Genomic DNA, 23,181 nt, shown 5'->3' with positions numbered 1-23,181 from the left:
ACATTATTTAACCCGGACGGTGAACGCTGTAAAAAATTAAATAAAAAACAATGGAAAAATTACTGTTTTCTGTTAATCCTGACAAAAAAAATGTGATAAGTGATCAAAAAGTCGAATCTACTCTCAAAAGGTACCAATAAAAACTACAAGTCGTCCCGCAAAAAACAAGCCCTCATACAACTGCATCGGCGGAACAATAAAATAGTTATGACTCTTCAAATATGGAGACGCAAGAACAAATTTTTTTGATAAAGTATTTTTACTGTGTAAGTAGTAAAACACAAAATCTATACAAATTTGGTATCTTTGCAATCGTAACAACCCGTTGAATAAAGTTATTGTGTTATTTATACCACACGGTAAACGGCGTAGATTTAGGGCGCAAAAAAGTGGTGAAATTTCAGGTTTTCTTCCCCCCCCAAAAAAAAGTTAATGAATAAATTATATGTACCCCAAAATGGTGCTATTAAAAAGATACAACTTGTCCCGCAAAAAACCAGACCTTATACAGCTATGTCGACGCAAAAATAAAAAAGTTCTAGCTCTTCGAAAGGGGCGATGGAAAAACGTAAAAAATAGCTTGGTCATTAGGGCCCAGAATGCAAGCAGGGGGAAGGGGTTAAAGACACGTGTATTTGTGTATGTATATTTGGGTTTTTGTCGAGACTTTGAATTGCATGCCAGTCTACATCCCTGTAAACTGCAGCTGTCACTTGACAAAGGTAAAAATCTGTAAAGTCACACTACAAAAAGTTGCAGTGGATAGACGCTGGAAAGAGTAGATCCTGTTGGTGACTATTATTTGGTCAATGGTTTATTTTAATTGCTGCCCTGTCGTACTGCTGCAGGGGGAATGTGTTGCTCCCTGCGTGATGTCTGGGTCCTCTTTTGTGGGGTAGGGCTGTCCTGTTGGGACAACTCCTTTAAGACCTGAAATCCAGACGTTATTGGGTTAATCCATCCTTGTGTTTAAAAGGGTGTACAGTTTGGACCAGCTGTTTTTTTAAATTTTATCCTCCAGAAAAAAAGTTCATTATGGGGATCCTGTTTCTGGGAGCCCTTATGATTGTATTCGCCCTAAGCTTTGCCCGTAAACAAATGACTGCCGAGCACAGTTTGGTGGCAGACATTCGATATCAAGTCATTACACTACACATTGCCATAGTTATTGGATTAAATTTGGAACCTTTCCATTAATACTGTGCTGCGAAAACTCCAGAACTCATTGTGTGCTGGTACTCCTTGTACGCCTACGTATGGATGAAAAGGTGCTGATCGCATGTAGTCTGTTCTTATTGCAGCGGTGGTTCAGGATACTCTAAAGGGAGGCAGAGCTAGATTTATAGAATGGATGGATTTTACATTGCCGTGTGCCATTGTCTATTTTCTCTAAGCTAGTGGGCGGAGCTTAACTGCTATCATGTCTTCTATACACAGCACACATCGAGATAGGAGCGCAGGATTCAGATGTATGTATCTGCAACACATCTGTCTGGGTCTCTCACTCTGCTAGTTCTCCCCTCTCCATAGACTTGTATGGGCAGCTGTCTGTTTCTTTTTCTCTCTATCTCTTCCTTCTCCCCCCTCCCCTTTCTATAGGTTTGTATAGGCAGGCAGTGAAGGGACACATCCTGCACCTTCTGCAGTGCTCTGTAACTAGGGACAGATTTTCTTTAACAGGTGGTGAACTGCAGATTACATGAAGGAAGACACCTAGTACCGGTAAATTCACACAGTTTGCATGGGTAAAACTACATTTTAACAAGAAGTAATTTACAAAGTAGATATCAAGTTTACTATTGGATCAGCATAAGTTGTTTGAAATGTTAGTGGCCATAGGCATATTTTATTTAAACAAATACTGTGGTTAAGCCTTACTTCAACCAAGCTTTGTTTTCCAGAAACTGTAAAAGTAGTGTCACCTTCAAGAAATATTATTATTTTACGCGGTCACGGGGACAAGGCTGCCGAGATCGAACATATGTTTTCAACTATACTGTACTAAAACCATTCTCACTGATCTAAAAATAAAGAGACAACAGATGTCTATTTAACCCTTATGTCCTAGTTATGTGGGAAACCTTATTCATCCTGCCGATTTACACAAGTGACACCGCTACATTATGGTAACATACAGCCTAACCCTAAGCTACCAAATGTAATTAGTAACAACTCTGACTATCCCATAACATTCATGTATATTTTTTTTTTATACAAGATATGAACATTCTGGAAATAGATATGCGTACACCATTAAATACCCTATCCATGTAAATTTTGTCGTCTTTACACCTTGCAAATAAATATGCTCTGTAATTGTCATACAATGCCTTATAATACCTAGAACATCTACTACTGCAGAGTGGATGACAACTCACTCAGAGTATTGCTGACAACCACCAGCACTTAAGCACCAAGAATTCGCCCAAATGGTCTGATAAACTTGTGGATTTAGTCAATGTATTTACACCATTTTAATGGAACCGAAGTTGCACTGTGTGACTCATTAAGGATTTCTTGTTTCTTTTCTAACCTTCGGAAGTACACACTGCGGCAGATTCTTCACATGGACCCTTTGCCCATATGACGGAACCCTTGCTCAACGGAGACAAACAGAAACCACTGGCACCGGATCCGTCACCATTGAAATCAATGGGGATGGAAACGGAAACCTATGGATTCCGTTTGTGTCGGTCAGGGCTCCGTTCCGATAGAAAGCTCAGTCTTAATGGAGCCCTAGCGCAGATGTGAACAAAGCCAGATGTGAGTGGACAATTTGCTGTATGAAATCAGTTTGTTCAAAAGTTATCTCTTGGCAAGTGTGCTATTGATTTAAACTGCCCATACATACTAGATTAACCCCTTGCTGCAGCAGCAGGTTGGTTTCTCTTTTTTTTTTTTTTTCCCCCTTACCTTCTAAGAGCCATTATTTTATTTTTATTTTCTGTCGACATAGCCCCGTATGAGGGCTTTGTATAGTACATTATATGGTCACATTAAAAATATAATGTTCTGGAAAAAAAAATTAAATACAATTTTGTGGTGTAATGGGAAAAAAAGCTCCATTACACCAGTTAACCTGTCATTTTAACTGTAAATCGGTAAGATTACACCGATACCAGGTTTATATTTTACATTTTATTTGGGGTTTTACTACAGCAAATAAACACTATTAAAGAAACCTTTTGTCTTGTCGCCATATTCTGTAACCCATACATTCATTTGTCTTTTTTTTTTTTTTTCCTTTTTTTTTTTTTTCTTTTGTAGAGGTGACCATATTAGGATAAAGGTGTTCGTGCCTATGCAAGAGGGAAGAGAAGTAAACTGAAGGGTCAAATCAACAAACATGGCCACAGTCATGACCCACGTTGTTTATTTTACAATGATGGACGGCTTTACTTGTGCATCTCTAGACTGCTCAGATAAGGGTTTCCATTTGAAGAAATTAAGCCTTTGTATCTGAAGTTTTCAGCGGTTTACAATGTTTTAAACACATCAGTATTCAGCAAAATGTGTTAACGGAAGTTAAAACAAACACGGAGTTATTTATCATTTAATTAAGTGGCGCTTTGGAAATATTGCTGAATTTTAAACTGATTATTTTTTTTTAAATCAACCACCGGCAATTGAAAAGTGTGTGTGTGTGTGTGTGTGTGTGTGTAATGCTGCAATTTTAAAATGTGCTTGTGGACGAATGATCTAACTTACTTCAAATGTATCAGGTGTGGTGTATTAATAAGAATGTCCTTAAACTGCAAGGTCTTTGGCTGTGCATGTTATAAATGTCCAGACAAATGTCTCTTCTGCATTGTAATCTCTTAGGTGCAGTATTTAAAGAAACTCTACTTTTTTTTTTTTTAAACCTACATTTTTTAATATTCCTGGTACTGCAGCTAGAACCCCCTCACTTGAATTGGACTCTGTTGCAGTTCGCTGCATAAATGCTGGTTGGAAAGGTTCCTTGCTGTGGCCCCTTAACTCATTACCAGTGAGCCCAGAGATTGAACCCACACAGATGCTATAAGTAGCAATGGTGGGAAAACACATTCAAGAATGTATTGTGGCATTGCATAATCTACCAATATTGAAGCTTCATCCCTTCACCGCAGATGGTTAGTAAGGCATAATTTAGCGTTCATCCCAGACTTTGGTCCCTTCTGGGAGTAGAAGCTTTTGGAGAACATTTACAGCTATAAGATCTCTTTTACATTCCTTGAGGTTTCCTATACATCAGCAGGCTGCAGTTAATAGAATGGAAGGCACTGTGAATAGTTTAGCTGCTAGATCATTTATAAAGAGAGCAATTCCTATTCTAACAATACATTGTACTTTAAAGGGGCTGTCTTATAAAGACTTGCCCTATTAGGGCATCTGAACGTCTTAGAGGGGTGGTCACCTGTTCAGGACTCTCCTTTGAACGGAAAGCTGTTGTGTCCCAAAGACCCAGCCTGTCCATGCATTACATGGTCAAACATTCATTTGACAGCTGATCTCCAGGAACACTGATATTCACCATGCCACTCTGTGTAAATATTAATGGGTGGGAATCCTACTTCTAGCACCCGAATTCTAGGGGATAAGATTGAGAACTCCGTAGTTCGTTATGCAGAATAGTATTCAGTTTTTTTTATTTTCAGAAAAGTGTAAAAATTGTGTCTGCCACTGAAGAGTATGGGCTGCTTAGGTGTGGCGCCATGGAGTTTAGGTAATTCAAGCAGTGGTGGGCGTTCACCATTGGTAGAATTACCTCATTGATGGCACCAGATCTAAGCCGCATATACCCCAGTGGAAATAGTGTTTGGAGGCCGAAACGTTATGCACACAATTGTACCACTTTTCTGAATAAAAATATTACCGTTCTGAATAAGTAAAGAGTTCTCAAGGTTCTCTTCTAAATTAAAAAGCTGATCTCCAGGAGTTAGAAGCTGGCTATCGCTACGTGTCCAGCTTCTCTATTTTAAAAGAAGCGGTCTCGTTAAGAACCATTTTACATTTTTATGCCAGATATAAACTGAAAACTCTTCTTCTTTTGACCCAAGTCATGGAGCTGCTCTTGCCCCAAAAGGTTTGTTTACTTGATTGGTCATTTGTGAAATCCCCCTAATAGACCATAGCAGAAGCCTGTGATGGACATGACAACAGGGCACACTGTCAAAGCCACTTGGCTTTGTCAATACACCAGGGCTAAAAAGCAACAAGGCAGCCACTACTGCGTTTTTGTTTTTATGTATATGTGTATATATAATATATTTTGAAACCTCCATTTGGAAAATATTTGAAGATCTGCTTCTTTTCCGACCCCCTCCCCACCGAAACAGCACACTTCTGGTCAATGTGTAATATTGTGGCGCCGCTTGATTGTAAGCTGAATCAGTCAGTGAACTGGACTGATGGCTTCGGCGTTATGCAGCATCGATGTGTAGATTCTGCAGTGCTAAAGCTTAAATAATCCTTTCAGGCACTGGGACGTAACTGCGTGTACTGGTGCGGGGAGTAAAGTATGGAGCGAGCTCACTCGCGTGAGCATGCTCCATACACTGCAGGTGTCAGCTGTGTATTACAGCTGACGCCCTGCACTAACTGTCGGGGACAGATTGATCTGTTCCTGGCCGTTTAACCACTTAGATGCCGCGGTCAATAGCGACCAGGGCATCTAAGCAGTTAGAAAGAGGGGGCGGCACCCTACCACAGCCCTTTGTGGGGTGCTGATGGTTGTCATGGCAGCCTGGGGCCTAATGAAGGCCTGCCTTTTTAAGCCCCATCTCTGGCGGGGCTTAACAGAAGCCTGTAAAAATTACAATCGAACGATCGCTGGTTCAAATCCCCTTGGGACTATTAAAGTATAAAAATAAAAGATTCATAGTTTTCAGTAGTGAGAGAGAAAAAAAATAAACCTTCAAAAAAAATCAAAACATTTCCCAATGTTTTACTATAAAGTAATGTAAAAATTTACATTGTAGCAAACTGGAAATATTTTGTGGTGATGTAATTCGCTCAGAGATTTCGAAGACTGGGTACATTTGTAGCAAATGCTCAGCTGTGAGGTATTCTGTTTGTACAGGGATTAGGCCTATGGCTAATTAATAATCCAGTTCTCACAGCAAGCAGAAAACTTGCATAAATTCAATATACTTTGTATAATGGAACAGTGATTATATTTTAGTTACATAAAACCGGAAGACCTCTTTAAATTACTCTGGTCTTCGTACTTTTGCTTTAGGGTATGGTAGTTCTAATTTACATGCTTTTTTGGTTAGTGGTTGTATGCTTTCACAGGAGGTTCTTAGATTGGGGCTTGGCTTTGTGGATCAAGGATGCAGGATCCAGTTTGACTTATTTTTGGTCATGGAATGTAAGGAGGTATGATACAGGCACATCAACTTATTTTCCTAGAGACTAAGGATATTCATCTTCTTTGATTTCTGCAGAGTACTACCTAAAGCGAGTGAAACGGGATCTGGATTTTATTTTCTCTACATGTTTAGTCTAGTAACTAACCTGACACTTTGGCTGATACAGAGAAGCAGCAAATGTAATGTATCATACACATAATAAAATATTAGCTGGCACAGTTATCCGGTGTACATTTACGGTGACAAGTTTATAATCTCCGAAGCTCTTTAACATTTGAGATGTATGATATGTGTAAATTTATATAATGTGTTAGACTTTACCCTTCCTCGGCATTCACCACTTCTATCCCAGGAGAAGTTATTTCAATAGTGCCTTCACTTATGGCTCTGTGCTGAAAATGCAATATTTCTTTTTTTTTCAGTTTTATGTCAAAATATCCAATGGCTTCCAATTGACTATTTCATTTGGCCTAACTAATGTCTAAGCTCTCATATTACTCTAGGTAAGCATAATGTATAACAAGCAAACTGTAACCTACTCTCACATCTGTTAATTCAATTGTCACGCAGAGTGAGATCACAAAGTTCAGTCCATATTTTAAGAGTATTTAAAAGAGTTCTCCTGCAAAGCATATGGTTGTTGGTTAAATCACTTACATCAAATTTTTTTTTTCTTTTTTACTATAATTTTATATTCAAGAAGTGAGAAGGTGTAAGTTGAATAAAGACTAGATGCGTGAATATTCCGTAATTCATATTGTTCCAATTCTGATTTATAGGTGGTAAATCTATTTGCCGAACATTGCAATTGCCCTGAAAACTCTCTTCTGAATTGGAGGTCTTCTAGGGCTGTATATAACTCGCACGGTCAAGTAATTAAACTCTAAGGATGTGCTCACACATGGTGTACTTGCATTGTATTTCCACAGCATAAACCTACGCTCCAAATTTTAATCAGATTTTGCATTTAGGCCTATATAAAAGAGAAAATTCTATCCCAGAGATGTTTTAAGATCATGACCCTTTGGGGTAGTGGGGATCATCAATACAAGAATACAAAGAAAAGCATAAAGAGCAGCAACTCGCCATCCTGCATAAAATTCTATTTATTTCAGCTCCTGAAATGTCCATAGACAAGGGGTTAGGGCGGATGATCCCAGCGGGCCACAGCCTGGTTCAAGTAACACTTCCTCTGGCCCGATCACATGACTGCTACATTGACCTGCCCATAAATCAAGGCACGTAGTTTGTTATTGCCATGGTGAAAACAAACCCATTAATTACACAGTGGTAACTTTTAGCAAACACTTAAGTTAATATTATAAAAACACGTAACTTATTCCGGCCATTATACCTAAAGCACCCGTAGCCTCTGAGCGCACAATCCAACTTCTCTTCTAAGGAGCTCTGCATGTCTCTCCACCTGCACTGTTACATAGTTACATAGTACGGTTGAAAAAAGACACATGTCCATCAAGTTCAACCCAGGGATGGGAAAAGGGAAGGGAAAAATGGATTTGTTCATTTTAACTATTTAAAGCCCTGCAAACCACAATACTGACACAGGAACTTCTCTAATGTGTTGTATTAACCGTGGTGGCCCTAGACCAGTACTAATAAAGCTAAAATGTTCTCTGATCCCGAGAAATAATTGTCTGATAGTCTTGCCTATATAGAAGCGCCCACAGGGGCAGTAAACTACATAGACCACATACTGCGACTTACAATTGATAAACTGTTTAACGCTACAGGTGACAGTCCCCATATTGACTACTTGTTTCTGCAAGTATATCTCACGGGAAAAAACACTGTCCACATCGAAAGTTTCCCTGTGGGATACATTTCTCAAGCCAGTTCGTATTCTTTTGCGCAGGCAGTCTACTCCTTACTACAATGTCCTTAATGTTTTTACTGTATCTAAAGGTAACACAGGGTCCGAACTTTGCCCTTTCATAAAGTACTGGATCCCTCTCTAACATACACCAATTCTTCTGTATAGCTGAAGTAATTTGGGAAGCCATAGGACTATACTTAAAAGAAAACCTGAACTTTTCATTACTCACCCTATCCTTTTTTTTCATAAAGTTTTAACGTGTGCACCTGTCTGCTTTTTCCATAGCTCTATCTAACACTAACTGTGGGTATCCCCTAGCCAATAATCTCTTTGTATCAAGTCTTCTGCCTGTAATTCATAGTTCTGACTATTATTAATAATTTTAAGGCTGGGTTCACACGACCACATTAACGTCCGTAATGGACGGACGTATTTCGGCCGGAGGTCCCGGACCGAACTCAGTGCAGGGAGCCGGGCTCCTAGCATCATAGTTATGTACGATGCTAGGAGTCCCTGCCTCTCTGCAGGACAACTGTCCCGTACTGTAATCATGATTACAATACGGGACAGTAGTTCCACGGAGAGGCAGGGACTCCTAGCGTCGTACAGAACTATGATGCTAGGAGCCCGGCTCCCTGCACTGAGTTCGGTCCGGGACCTCCGGCCGAAATACGTCCGTCCGTTATGGACGTTAATGTGGTCGTGTGAACCCAGCCGAAGTCTTAGAAATTGACTATAAGGAATGGCAGTTTTTGTATGCTTGGGATGGTAGCTAGAATAATGTAGACACCCATTAGTGACGTAGTTTTCCTAAAGCCATCTAGGAACTAGTCTCGCTCCAGCACGACGTGAAGAACATATTCATGTAGTTTCCTTCGTTGAGGTATTGAACAAATAGCTCAATCTGCGTGGGACCCGTTCCAGATAATGAAGACCTCATCCACATATCTTAAAGAGGCTCTGTCACCAGATTTTTAACCCCTATCTGCTATTGCAGCAGATCGGCGCTGCAATGTAGATTACAGTAACGTTTTTATTTTTAAAAAACGAGCATTTTTGGCGAAGTTATGACCATTTTTGTATTTATGCAAATGAGGCTTGCAAAAGTCCAAGTGGGCGTGTATTATGTGCGTACATAGGGGCGTTTTTACTTCTTTTACTAGCTGGGCGTTCTGACGAGAAGTATCATCCACTTCTCTTCAGAATGCCCAGCTTCTGGCAGTGCAGACACACAGCGTGTTCTCGAGAGATCACGCTGTGACGTCACTCACAGGTCCTGCATCGTGTCGGACGAGCGAGGACACATCGGCTCCAGAGGCTACAGTTGATTCTGCATCAGCGTTAGCAGGTAAGTCGATGTAGCTACTTACCTGCAAACGCTGATGCTGCTGCAGAATCAACTGTAGCCTCTGGTGCCCGACACGATGCAGGACCTGGGGCAGGAAGTGAGTGACGTCACAGCGTGATCTCTCGAGAACACACTGTGTCTGCACTGCCAGAAGCTGGGCGTTCTGAAGAGAAGTGGATGATGCTTCTCGTCAGAACGCCCAGCTAGTAAAAGTAGTAAAAACGCCCCGATGTACGCACATAATACACGCCCAGTTGTACTTTTACTTTAAACACGCCCACTTGGACTTTTGCAAGCCTCATTTGCATAAATACAAAAATGGTCATAACTTGGCCAAAAATGCTCGTTTTTAAAAAATAAAAACGTTACTGTAATCTACATTGCAGCGCCGATCTGCTGCAATAGCAGATAGGGGTTGCAAAATCTGGTGACAGAGCCTCTTTAAACAGCCTAATGTATTTAGCATATGGATTATTGACAGGAAAAAATCTTTCCTCAAAAGCTGCAAGATAAAGATTAGCGGATGTACAGGAGAGAGGCGTCCCCATAGCTGTAACACTTCTTTGTGTATACCATAAATGATTAAATTGAAACGAGTTATGAGTTAAAGCAAGCTATAAGACTAAACAGGTGAAATCTATATACCTTTTCACTTTTATTGTTTTTTGTTTTTTTTGTTTTTTTTAAATCAAAATATGGTGGATACTTTCAACCCCCAAGCTATGTGGTATGCGAGTGTATAGACTTTTGATGCCAAAGTATCACCTTTCCACTCAAAATCCGCAAGTAATTTGAGAAAACTATTGGTGTCTTTTAAATAGGACGGTATACTGTCCAACAAAGGGCGCAGTAACCAATCTAGATATTTAGATTACTGTTCTGTGATGGAACCTATCCCAGCCACGATGGGCCGGCCTGGAGGATTATTCGTACTTTTATGAATCTTAGGTAGGAAATTCCGGGTAGAGTTTTTCCACCATGGTCTTGTATTTCATCAATACAAGACCATACAGAGTAGAGTTATGTGGGACGCTGCTGTTGCTTGCTCACACACCAGCTCCACTCTATAAAAAAAAAAAAAACTGACTGGTTCATAAGCTACTAGTAAGGCAGCATAATAAAACAATAATACAATTTCTATAAATTTTTTATGTTTATACCTGTACTTTGCAGGCTAAGGCGTTTCATGTAGTAACTCCTTTAAATTATATTGTCCTGCAGGCACCTCTGGCATCTATTGTATGTTTATGAAAACCTTCTTCAATATAAACTGCAAAATTGATAGTCCTAGTATGACTCCTTCGCTGCTGTCTAAATAAAGGGGTTCCGATGATATGGAGTTGGGGCATATTTTCATGATTGATGGGGGATTTAACTGCTGAGCTCCATTAAAGAGGCTCTGTCACCAGATTTTCAAACCCCTATCTCCTATTGCAGCTGATCGGCGCTGCAGTGTAGATAACAGGAATGTTTTTCTTTTTCAAAAACAAGCATTTTTGGCCAAGTTATGAGCATTTTTATATTTATGCAAATGAGCCTTTCTTATGGACAACTGGGCGTTTTTAATCTTATTTCCAACTGGGCGTGTATTGTGTTCGTTACATCTGGGTGTGTTTACTTGTTTTACTAGCTGGGCGTTGTGAATGGAAGTGTATGATGCTGACGAATCAGCATCATCCACTTCTCCGTTACCACCCAGCTTCTGACAGTGCACAGACACACAGCGTGTCCTCGCGAGATCACGCTGTGACGTCACTCACTTCCTCCCACAGGAACTTCATCGCGTCGGATGAGCAAGGACACGCTGTGTGTCTGAACTGCCAGAAGCTGGGTGGTAACGAAGAGAAGTGGATGATGCTGATTCGTCAGCATCATACACTTCCATTCACAACGCCCAGCTAGTAAAACAAGTAAACACACCCAGATGTAATGAACACAATACACGCCCAGTTGGAAATAAGATTAAACACGCACAGTTGTACTTAAAGAGGCTCTGTCACCAGATTTTGAAACCCCTATCTGCTATTGCAGCAGATCAGTGCTGCAATGTAGATTACAGTAACGTTTTTATTTTTAAAAAACGAGCATTTTTGGCCAAGTTATGACCATTTTTGTAGTTCTGCAAATGAGGCTTGCAAAAGTCCAAGTGGGCGTGTATTATGTGCGTACATCGGGGCGTTTTTAATACTTTTACTAGCTGGGCGCTCTGACGAGCAGTATCATCCACTTCTCTTCAGAACACCCAGCTTCTGCCAGATCACGCTGTGACGTCACTCACAGGTCCTGCATCGTGTCAGACGAGCGAGGACACATCGGCACCAGAGGCTTCAGTTGATTCTGCAGCAGCATCGGCGTTAGCAGGTAAGTCGATGTAGCTACTTACCTGCAAACGCTGATGCTGCTGCAGAATCAACTGAAGCCTCTGGTGCCGATGTGTCCTCGCTCGTCTGACACGATGCAGGACCTGTGAGTGACGTCACAGCGTGATCTTGCAGAAGCTGGGCGTTCTGAAGAGAAGTGGATGATACTTCTCATCAGAACGCCCAGCTAGTAAAAGTATTAAAAACGCCCCGATGTACGCACATAATACACGCCCACTTGTACTTTTACTTTTAAACACACCCACTTGGACTTTTGCAAGCCTCATTTGCATAACTACAAAAATGGTCATAACTTGGCCAAAAATGCTCGTTTTAAAAAAAATAAAAACGTTACTGTAATCTACATTGCAGCGCCGATCTGCTGCAATAGCAGATAGGGGTTGCAAAATCTGGTGACAGAGCCTCTTTAAGAAAGGCTCATTTGCATAAATATAAAAATGGTCATAACTTGGCCAAAAATGCTCGTTTTTGAAAAAGAAAAACGTTCCTGTTATCTACATTGCAGCGCCGATCAGCTGCAATAGGAGATAGGGGTTTGAAAATCTGATGACAGAGCCTCTTTAAGCGCTAGAATAAAGTTTGCACTACGCCTGGTCACAAGTGCCTCTCTGTAGAGGCAACTGCCATACAAACCTATTCAAGAGGGGCACTGCTGTACAACTTTAGGGAGGCAGATACTGTAATTTCTCCTGCATCCACTGCCTTAGGCGCCAACATTGTCTTCCTGTAGACTTCTTACTTGTAAGTTCTGTATTTATTGGATTTGGCCTTAAGCAAGTAGTACTGTCACTCTGCGCTGATGCATTTACTGCCAAGAATAAAATTAGGGACTAAATGAAAAATATTCTTTAGTGAGTATCTCACAATACGAGGCTAAATGTACAGTGGTAAGTTACAACTTACTTGAACCATAGTAAGGTGCAAGTATCACTCAGTGGGAGTTTGTTATAGCTAAACTGTCATGTGATCGAATATATAAACTTCCCTATTACACAAGTCATACAGTAGGGACAATTTCGAGAACCACAATGTTTACATGTTAAATACATTATCAGCGTAATATTGTGATATGCTTTGTGCATTTACATTGAGCAGTTATCAATATGGACCCATGGAATCGTTCCATTTGTTCAGTACTTTTATTGATGGTTGGTAGTGTATGTCCTACTTGGGTAAGCTGGGGTAATAAATTATCACTCCTCTTAGTCAGAGATGACCATGTAAAATGCAATTCTCAGCACTTTTTCATTGAGTATTACAGATGGACACTAGTTCCTCCAAAGCATTTATATTGTGGTTCCCCAATGATAAAAGCTCATTGTGGAGGATCTTCTGAGTTGTTTTTTGGGGAACCAGTCTGAAAAGGGGTTGTACAAAGTAGATGACTGTTAGAACAAGGTCAGGACACTCCAACTGCTGGCAACCTTACATCTACTAATGTGTAATTTCCATACCTCCAAACTGTCTATTCTTTAGAGATATTCTCCTATTTTGGGTATTATCTGGATTTAATAAAGTTACTTGAGCTGTTCTGTAAATATCTACAATTTTACATTTACAAATGTTTCAATGTTCTGTAAATGCATTTTGTGTACTATGTTGTATTTATGGAAAAGTCTTAAAAGATCTGCTTAAATGGGAACTTTTCATCAAACTTTGCATAAAATAAATAGCACAAGCTAAAATAAGAAACTTTTATCTTATTCGAGAAAAAAATGTCTTTCTTCGCTTATCAGGCCCATTCCCCCTCCTCTCGTAACTGTTCACACACCTGAATTAAAATTTTTTTTTCTTAAGACAAGATGGTCTGAGGGATCAGGTTACAGTTGCCCATAGAAGTCTATGGAGAGGGGAGGAGTGAGTGGAGAGACAGACATGCTGCAGCTTCTTGTAAGTAATACCTCACCCTATTGCTGGATTCACAGCTACACTACTCATAATGCTACTATTCCGAGGGTGTGCTTCAAAGATTGTGGAACAGGCTGTTGCTGTATATAGCAGACATGATAGCAGTTAGTCTCCACCTACTAGCTCAGGGGAAACTGATAAAGCCTGCAAACAGAAAAACTCTTTAAATAAATAAATACCAGTCATATAGTCTTGGTCCTTATGACAGTCCTCAATATATAAAATAAAGTGCAATTCCCCCCCCCCCCCCCCATCATTCTGCACTCCATACCCCATAATGAGAAAGTGAAAGCAGAATGTTGGTAATCTTTGCTAATTTATTGAAAGGGAAAAACTAAAACATTGCATTGACATATATTCAGACCCTTTACTCAGTACTTAGTTGAAGCACCTTTAAGCAGCGATAACAGCCTCCAGTCGTCTTGGGTATGATGCCACAAGTTTTGCACACCTGGATTTGTGGATTTTCTGCCATTTTTCTCTGCAGAACCTGTCAGGTTGCATGGGGACCGTTGGTGGACATCCATTTTCAGGTCTCTTCAGAAATGTTTGATTTGGGTTAAAGTCAGGGCTCTGGCTGGGCCACTCATGGACATTCAGAGTTGTCCCTAAGCCACTTCTGTGTTGTCTCGGCTGTGTGCTTAGGGTCATAGACTGGGCCGAAGGTTCACCTTCCAACTAGACAGAGGGCCAGAGCACTCTGGATAAGGCTTTCATTAAGATTATCTCTGTACTTTGCTCCATTGATCTTTCCCTCAACCCTGACCACTCTACCTATCCCAGCCACTGAAACACCCCAACAGCATGATGCTGCCACCATCATGCTTCACTGTAGATAAGGTATTGGGCAGGTGATAAGCAGATTTGCGGGTCAATTGCGGCTGCAAAAACACGTTCATGTGCATGGGGCCTTATATAGACAGGGGTGTGTCTTTCCAAATGTCCAATCAAATGAATTTACCACATGTGGACTCCAATTGAGGTGTAGAAACATTTCAAAGATCTAGAGAAATGAGAGGCCCCCAGAGCTAAATTTCAAGTGTCATAGCAAAGGGTCTGAATGCTTATATCCATGCAAAATTTGAGTATTTCATTTTTAATAAATGGGTAAATTTCGGATATTCTGTTTTCACTTTGTCGTTATGGGGTATTGAGTGCAGAATGATTAGGAAAAACTTGAATATTTCATTTTAGCACACTACCTCAACATAACTGTGAAAAGTGAAATGGTCTGAAGATTTTTCGAATGCACTGTACCTCCCAACATTCAACGATCGCAAAAAGGGACTACTCATACGGAGTTCACCATGGCAATTTTTTTTTTTTTACCATTTAAGCCACACCACCTATCCCTGTCCCCCACACCATAATAGTGCCCTCCATTTGGGTAACAAACGGTAATAGTGTTCCTTTGTGCCCCACACACATTCATTGTGCCCACTTTGTATGGCACAGTTAGGGCGTCCCAACACAGTGAATGATACCTTTTTAGTGCCATCTCACAAGGATGATGCCCCTTAGTCCCCTACACACCTGTAGAAAGGTCTTCCAGTGCCTCCTAAATATAAAATGATATACTCCACTAGCCCTGTTTCGACAATGTATGGAGAAAATCCTTCGGCAGGTCTTCTCCGGTCTGTGCTGTGCAGCGCTGTACAGGCAGGTCCGATGACATCACTGCATCGCGCCTGTCTGCGCTAAGCTGCTCATGGTAGGCATCACAGGATGAATGCGAGTGGGTGACTCCCTGCTCCACCATTGTTTTACTGTGTATGCTTCCTGAGGACACGGATACCATTGAAACTGGGATATACCTTGGGCCTTGCGGGACATTGCCTAGAATCCAGGACGGTTGAGGCATAGGTTAGGTACGCTTTTAAGTACTGCAATGCTTGAAGGCCATACATTTTCTATGTCACTGTAGCGATTTTTAAATGTGTAATTTGTATCTTGGGAAGTAAACTAATCTATACCTCACATCTTGTTTCACAGAAGATTACTCGTGGAACATCTAACTTTCCATAGCTGGTGGCTCCAGGGACCTCTCGCTACTAGGGACTGAAGACTAGAGGCCACGGATGACTTTTTTTTTCCCCCCTATTGGAGGTATGCTAAAATGCTTGCAGTTTCAATGTCCAGTAACCTTTCACAAAGTGCTCACCCCTCCCCCCCCCCAAATAAGGTTTTATATTTAACCATGGTCTTAACAAAGGTGTTAATTCAAAATTGAATTTCCCTTTTGCCAATGGATTACAATAAAACAACCTTTGCAACCAAATGAAGCTGTTTTGTAATGGGTCTAAAATACCTCTTGAAGACTAGGCCATATTTTTTTTTGCCCTAAGGAAGAATTTTTTTTTTTGGGCTGTTGCCGGTCTCTCAACCTAAAAATAAGTTATGACCGCTGGAATGCGGTCTTATGAGGCCTTGTTTTATGTAGGACTAGCTGTACTTATGTACTCCAAAATGGCACTTAGGTTAGTAATCTATGTTAATTGTGTGTGTGTGTGTGTGTGTATATATATATATATATATATATATATATATATGTGTGTATGTGTGTGTATATGTGTGTGTATATATATATATATATATATATATATATAATTTTATTTTGATATTGAAAGTAACTCCTTAGAGTACAGGTTATTATGGTATGCCAAATGTGTGTATACTCTGTCATTTTGTAACCACTGTATTAACCCATTAACGTGTCATGATGTAACTGCAAGTCATGGAGAGGGGGCTGAAGTATGGAGTGGGGTCACGTGCTGAGCCCGCTCCATACGCTATGTATTACAGCTGACACCTCGCACTAACTGCTGCGATCGCGCTGTTTTTGGTTGTTTAAACACTTAGAGGCATCTAAGCCGTTAAGAGGTGGGCAGCCTCCTCAAAGCCCATCACCCCCCACGGTGCAATCACTGAGTGTCTCTGGTTGTCGTGGCAGCATGGGGCCTAATGAATGCCCCCAAGTCTGCCTTTCTTTTGTTAAGCTCTGGCTTAACAGGAGCCTGTAAAAATTAAAGTTTTGACGTTTGATGGTTCAAATCCCCTAGGGTGACTAATAAAAAGTGTGAAATAAAAATATGTTAAATTAAGTTTTCAGTAGTGAGAGCAAAAATAATCTTACCTAAAAAATAATGTAATGTAACAATTAAACCAAATTGGTGCCACCGCATCTATGAAAGTCCAAACCATTACAATATAACATTATTTAACCCTTTCAAGACCGAGCTCATTTTGACCTTCATGACCAGCCCCATTTTCTCAAATCTGACGTGTCAATTTATGTGTTAATAACTCTGGAATGCTTTTGCCTATCCAAGCGATTCTGAGATTGTTTTCTCGTGACATATTGTACTTTATGTTAGTGGAAAAATTTGGTCAATAAATGCATTGCTTATTTGTGAAAAACACCAAAATTTAGAGAAAATTTGCAAAAATTATGATTTTTCTCATTTTAAATGTATCTGCTTGTAAAACAGATAGTAATACCACACAAAATAGTTACTATTTTATATATTCCATATGTCTACTTTATATCTGCATAGTTTTTTGAACATTATTTTATTTTTCTAGGACGTTACAACGTTTAGAACTTTAGCAGCAATTTCTCACATTTTCAAGAAAATTTCAAAAGGCTATTTTTACAGGGACCAGTTCAGTTCTGAAGTGGCTTTGAGGGCCTTATGTACTAGATAGACCCCATAAATCACCCCATATTAAAAACTGCACCCCTCAAAGTATTAAAAATAGCATTCAAAAAGTTTCTTAACCCATTAGGCGCTTCACAGGAATGAAAGCAAAGTAGAGGTGAAATGTACAAATTTTATTTTTTTTGCTGAAATTCATTTGTAATAAAAAAAAATCTGTAACACAGAAGGTTTTACCCGAGAAATGCAACTCAATATTTATTGCCCAGATTCTGCAGTTTTTAGAAATATCCCACACGTGGCTCTAGTGTGATAATGGACGGAAACACAGGTCTCAGAAGCAAAGGAGCACCAAGTGGATTTTGGGGCCTCCTTTTTTTAGAATATATTTTAGGCACCATGTCAGGTTTGAAGAGGTCTTGTGGTACCAAAACAGTGGAAATCCCCCAAAAGTGAGACGGTTTTGAAAACTACACACCTCAAGGAATTTATCTAGGGGTATAGTTAGCATCTTGACCCCACAGGTCTTCTGCTATATTTATTGGAGTTTGTCTGTGAAAGTGAAAATCTACTTTTTTTCTGAAAAAATATTTAAAAAAAATAATCTTTGCAAGGAATAAAGATTAAAAAGCACCCCAGAACTTGTAAAGCTACTTCTCCCGATTACGCCAATACCCCATATGTGGTACTAAACTGCTGTTTGGACCCACAGCAGAGCTCAGAAGGGAAGGAGCGCCATTTGGATTTTGAAGCGCAGATTTTGCTGGATTGGTTTTCAGTGCCATGTCGCGTTTGCAACGCCCTGGAGTAAGCAAAACAGTGGAATCCCCCCAAAACGGACCCCATTTTGAAGACTACACCCCTCAAGGAATTGTTCTAGGGGTATAGTTAGCATTTTGACCCCACAGTTTTTTTGCTGAATTTAGTGGAATTAGGCCGTGAAAATGAAAATCTACTTTTTTCTGAAAAAACATAGAGATGTTTAATTTTTACAATGAATAAAGGAGAAGAATTAACCCAAAATTTGTAAAGCAATTTGTCCTGATTACAGCAATACGCCATATGTGGTAATAAACTGCTGTTTGGACCCACGGCAGGACTCAGGAGGGAAGGAACAATATTTGGCTTTTGGAGCTCAAATTTAGCTGGACTGGTTTTCGGGTGTCATGTCGCATATGCAAAGCCCCTGAGGTACCAAAACAGTGGAAACCTCCCAAAAGTCCCTTTAGGGGACTGGAACGAGCGATCATTAGGTCGCTGGTACAATACACTGCAGTACTAATGTATTGCAGTATAATATCATTTTACAGGCTCCTGTAACAGCGCGATCGCTGTTCCTGTCCGTTAGTCCCGGGTGTCAGCTGTAATACACAGCGGACACCTGCAGAATATGGAGCGGGTGCAGCGCATGAGACCGCTCCATATATAACCCCTCGCACCATGACATTCTATTAAGTCGTGGTGCGCCAAGGCGTTAATGCGCAGCGGATGGTGCAAAGTGAAAATTAAAATTCTCCACTGATATGCCATTTTAATGCACAATATATTGTGCCCAGTTTGTGCCACTGAAGACAAATACCTCATACAATGTTGAGCGGGTTCTCCCGGATATAAAATGTCATATATGTGGACGTAAGCTGGTGTTTGGGCACGCTGTGGGGCTCAGAAGGGAGGGAACACCATTTGGCTTTTGGAGCGCAGATTTTGCTTGGTAACTGTTCTGTTTGGGGTTTTGCTGGTATTTCAGTTTATGATGTGGGGGTATATGTAAGCTGTGCGGGGTACATCAGGGCATAATAAGAGAGTATAATAATGGGGTACATAAATAATAATTCGCAGATATGTGGCCGGTGTCACACTGATAAATGGCGCCTGATCCTATCCGCTTTTGGAACACTCTGCACATTTTGCATCGCCATATTCTGAGAGGCAGAACTTTTTTATTTTTTCTCCAACGGAGCCGTGTGAGGGCTTATTTGTTGCGGGACAATCTGTACTTTTCATTAGTATAATTTTAGGGTACATGTGATTTTTTTTTTTATCACTTTTTATTAGATTTTTTTGGAAGCAAAGTGACAAAGAAACATAAATTCTGACAATGTTTTTTGTATTTTTTTTTTTTACAGTATTCACCGTGCGGTATAAATGACATTTTACTTTATTCTGCGGGTCGGTACGATTACGGCGATACCATATGTATATAGGTTTTTTATGTTTTGTGGCGATTGCGCAATAAAATCACTTTGATAAAATTATTTATTTTCTGTGTCCCCATATTCTGAGAGCCATAATTTTATATTTTTCCGTCAAAAAAGCGGTGTAAGGGCTTGTTTTTTGCGGGACGGGTTGTAGTTTTTATTGGTACTATTTTGGGGTACATGCGACTTTTTGATCACTTTTTATTCTATATTTTGGGAGGGTTGATGACCAAAAAAAAGTGATTCTGACATTGTTTTTTAATTATTTTTTTTGCTGTGTTCACCGTGCGGGAAAAATAATATTATAGTTTTATAGTTTGGGTCGTTACGAACGCGGTAATACCAAATATGTGTACTTTTTTTAACATTTTCATTTTTTTCCTATAATAAAAGACTTATTATAGGAAAAAAAGCATTATTTTTTTTTGTAACTTTTATAACTTGTTTTTACACTTTTTTATAAAACTTTTTTATAAAACTTTTTTATGACTTAATCTTTTACTTTTTACTTGTTTTACTTGAAGCCTGGCAGCACTGATCGCTGCTATAATGCATTACACTACCTAGGTAGTGTAACGTATTATAAACTGTCAGTGTGACGCTGAGAGTCACACTCACAGGAAGCTTATGAGAACCAGCATCCGGCTGGTTCTCATAGGCTGCTGTGCATGGCAGACCCGGGGGCCGTTATATGGCCCCCGATTCTGCCTTGTAACCGACTGCTGCACCAGCAATCGGTCCCCGGGAAAGTTTGTTGTAGCAACAAACTTTCCAGTTTGTTATAGCAACAAACTTTCCAGTTCGTTGCTACAACACACTTTCCCTGCGATCACATGACCGGGACCTGAACTAATCAGGTCCCGATCATATCTCCGGGAACAGAGGTAGGTGATAACAGCGCGATCCGGGTGTCAGCGCTACTCTGAGACACCCGGATCGCGCTTTTAACACCCACCGTGAATTCACGTCGGCACTGCACAGAGCCCAGCAAATGCCGACGTGAATATACAGTGGGCGGTCGGGAAGCGGTTAACCTGCACGGTGAATGTTGTAAAAAAAAGACCACCAGAATCGCTGGTTTTTTTTGGTCACTTTAGCGCTCCAAAAAATATAAGTGATCAAAAAATCATATGTACTAAAAAATTATAAGAAAAACTACAATGCTTCCCACAAAAAATAAGATCAAGCTGCTCTATTGGCAGAAAAATTAAAAAAACAACTAAATAGCTTGTACTTTAACCTCTTCTCGACATTTGTTGTAAGTATAAGTCATGGAAAGCCAGTGCTTCCCACAATTTGACGTATACTTACGACAAATGTATGGCATCGGCTCAGAAGCTCAGTCGATGCCATCATTGCCGGGTTACAGCTGACACCCTACTGTAATGGTGGGGACCGAAATTGGCTCCGCCATTAACTCCTTAAATGCAGCGGTCAGAAGCTATTGCTGCATTTAAGGGGTTTACAAATCATTGGCACACCAGCAATGAAATTTACGGGGTGCTGGTGCCTGCAATGGCAACCAGAGACCTAATACTGGTCTCCCGGTCTGCCTAGTATGGGAGCCTTCCAGGCCCTGCCCAGAGGCGGGGTCAGAAAGGTTTCCGTAGCTGACGGCAAGATGGCGCTGGCTCAGGAGCTGAGCCAGCGTCCTCAGCGGTGGATGTGATCTGTATGTTGCAGCTGACATCCACCTGTAACGGCAGGAACCGGAGCTAGCTCCGATCCCTGCCATTAACCCCTTAGATACAGCGATCGCTGTATCTTAGAGGTTGGCAGCAAATCGGCAGCAATGCATGCGATTTTTGGGGTGTCTCCAGTGGCACAACATATTTGCCACTGAAATGGCATATCTAGGGAAAAATGAAAATGTTTACTTTGCACCATCCTCAGCGCATTCATTTATGGAAAGGACCTGAGGAGTGAAAATGCTCACTACACCCCTTAATAAATGCCTTGAGGGGTGTAGTTTCCAAAATGTGGTCACTTCTCAGGGGTTTATTTTATTAATTCACATCCGAACCCTGCAATTGTCAACCAATTACTTTGTAAATCGCCAAATTAGGCCTCAATTTCACATGAAGCTCTTTCCCTACTGAGCCTGGTCGAATGTCCAGGCAAAAGATTAGGGCCACATGTAGGGTGTTTCTAAAACCAGGAAACCCTGCATAATAGAGTGCTGTCTTTTCATGGTGGCACAAGCTGGGCACCACATTGGCATATCTATGGAAAAATTCCCATTTTCACTCTGCAACATCGAGTGCACGCTAGTTTCTGCAAAACACCTGTGGGGTCAACATGCTCACTACACCCCTAACTGAATACCTTGGGTGTAGTTTCCAAAATGGGGTCACTTCTGGAGGGTTTCCACTGTTTTGGTTCCACAGGGGCTTTGCAAGTGCAACATAGTGACCAGAAACCAATCCAGCAAAATCTGCAGTCCAGAAGCCAAATGGCACTCCTTCCTTTCTGAGCCCTACTGTGTGCCCAAACAGCAGTTCGATCACATATGGGGTATGGCCGTACTCGGGAGAAATTGCTTTACAAATGTTGGTATGCCTTTTCTCCATTTGTTGAGAAAATAAAAGCTTTTGAGCTAAAGCTATGTCTTATTAAAGAAAAGAGGTGTTTTTTTTTGTTTTTAATTTTCACTGCCCAATTCTAATAAAATCTATGAAACTCCTGTGGGGTCAAAATGCTTACTATATACAAAATTGCCACCGGCAAGGAACCCTATTTCCCAACTACCACTAAATGATTGTTAACTTTATTAAGCTACATGAGCAAAAAGACGAAACACATATATGTTTAAAAATAAACATGCATGCTGCTGGAGGAGTAGTACCATAGGACAATATGCCTATGTAGTATATGGTACACTGTGCTAATGATGGCCATGGCTGCAGAACGCCGAGCCAAATCAGCAGTGAAGTGACTAGATCCATCAACAAAACACGTTGCTTAAAAATTACTCAAGGCCCCCCCAACATGTTTCGCTACACATGTAGCGTCCTCAGGGGTACTGGGGCTATTGCATGCTTACTACACTCCTAGATGAATTCAACAAGGGGTGTAGTTTCGTAAATGGAGTAATTTTTTGGCAGTTTCCACTGTACTGGTTCCTTAGGGGCTTTGTAAAAGCGAAATGGTGTCCAGAAACCAATATAGGAAAATCTGCGCTCCAAAAGCCAAATGGCGCTCCTTCTTCTGATCCTTGCTATGTGCCCAAACAGTGGTTTACGACCACATATGGGGTATTTCTGTACTCCAGAGAAGTTGCCTTACAAATGTTAGCGGGCTTTTTCTTTATTCCTTGTGGACATCGTTGTTGGTGTTTTTTGTTTTGTTTTTTTTTAGCTAAAACTACATTTTATTGGGAAAAAAAAATCATTTTCACATCCAAATTCTAATAAAATCTATGAAACACCTGTGGGGTCAAAATGCATACTACACCCTTAAATGAATTCATCTAGGGGTGTAGTTTCCAAAATTGGGTCTTTTTG

At 40.5% G+C, this 23,181-nt stretch overlaps 1 long non-coding RNA gene across 3 annotated transcripts in view; it reads left to right on the top strand.

The window, feature by feature from the left end:
• Positions 1-23,181, top strand: part of LOC142740633 (uncharacterized) — a 142,906-nt gene that overhangs the window by 101,773 nt on the left and 17,952 nt on the right. For 2 of the 3 annotated variants that reach the window (XR_012880824.1, XR_012880823.1), the window contains 3 exons: positions 6,776-6,856; positions 13,714-13,806; positions 15,817-15,992. This is a non-coding gene — a long non-coding RNA (uncharacterized LOC142740633). Of the gene's footprint in view, positions 1-6,775; positions 6,857-13,713; positions 13,807-15,816; positions 15,993-23,181 lie in introns of those variants that run through there. The other variant, XR_012880825.1, reaches the window with a different exon arrangement.

This window comes from Rhinoderma darwinii, chromosome 2, assembly GCF_050947455.1.
Source record: "Rhinoderma darwinii isolate aRhiDar2 chromosome 2, aRhiDar2.hap1, whole genome shotgun sequence".
NCBI lineage: Eukaryota > Metazoa > Chordata > Amphibia > Anura > Rhinodermatidae > Rhinoderma > Rhinoderma darwinii.
The sequence above is the reverse complement of the archived record's forward strand: the minus strand, read 5'-3'. Positions and strand labels throughout refer to the sequence as shown.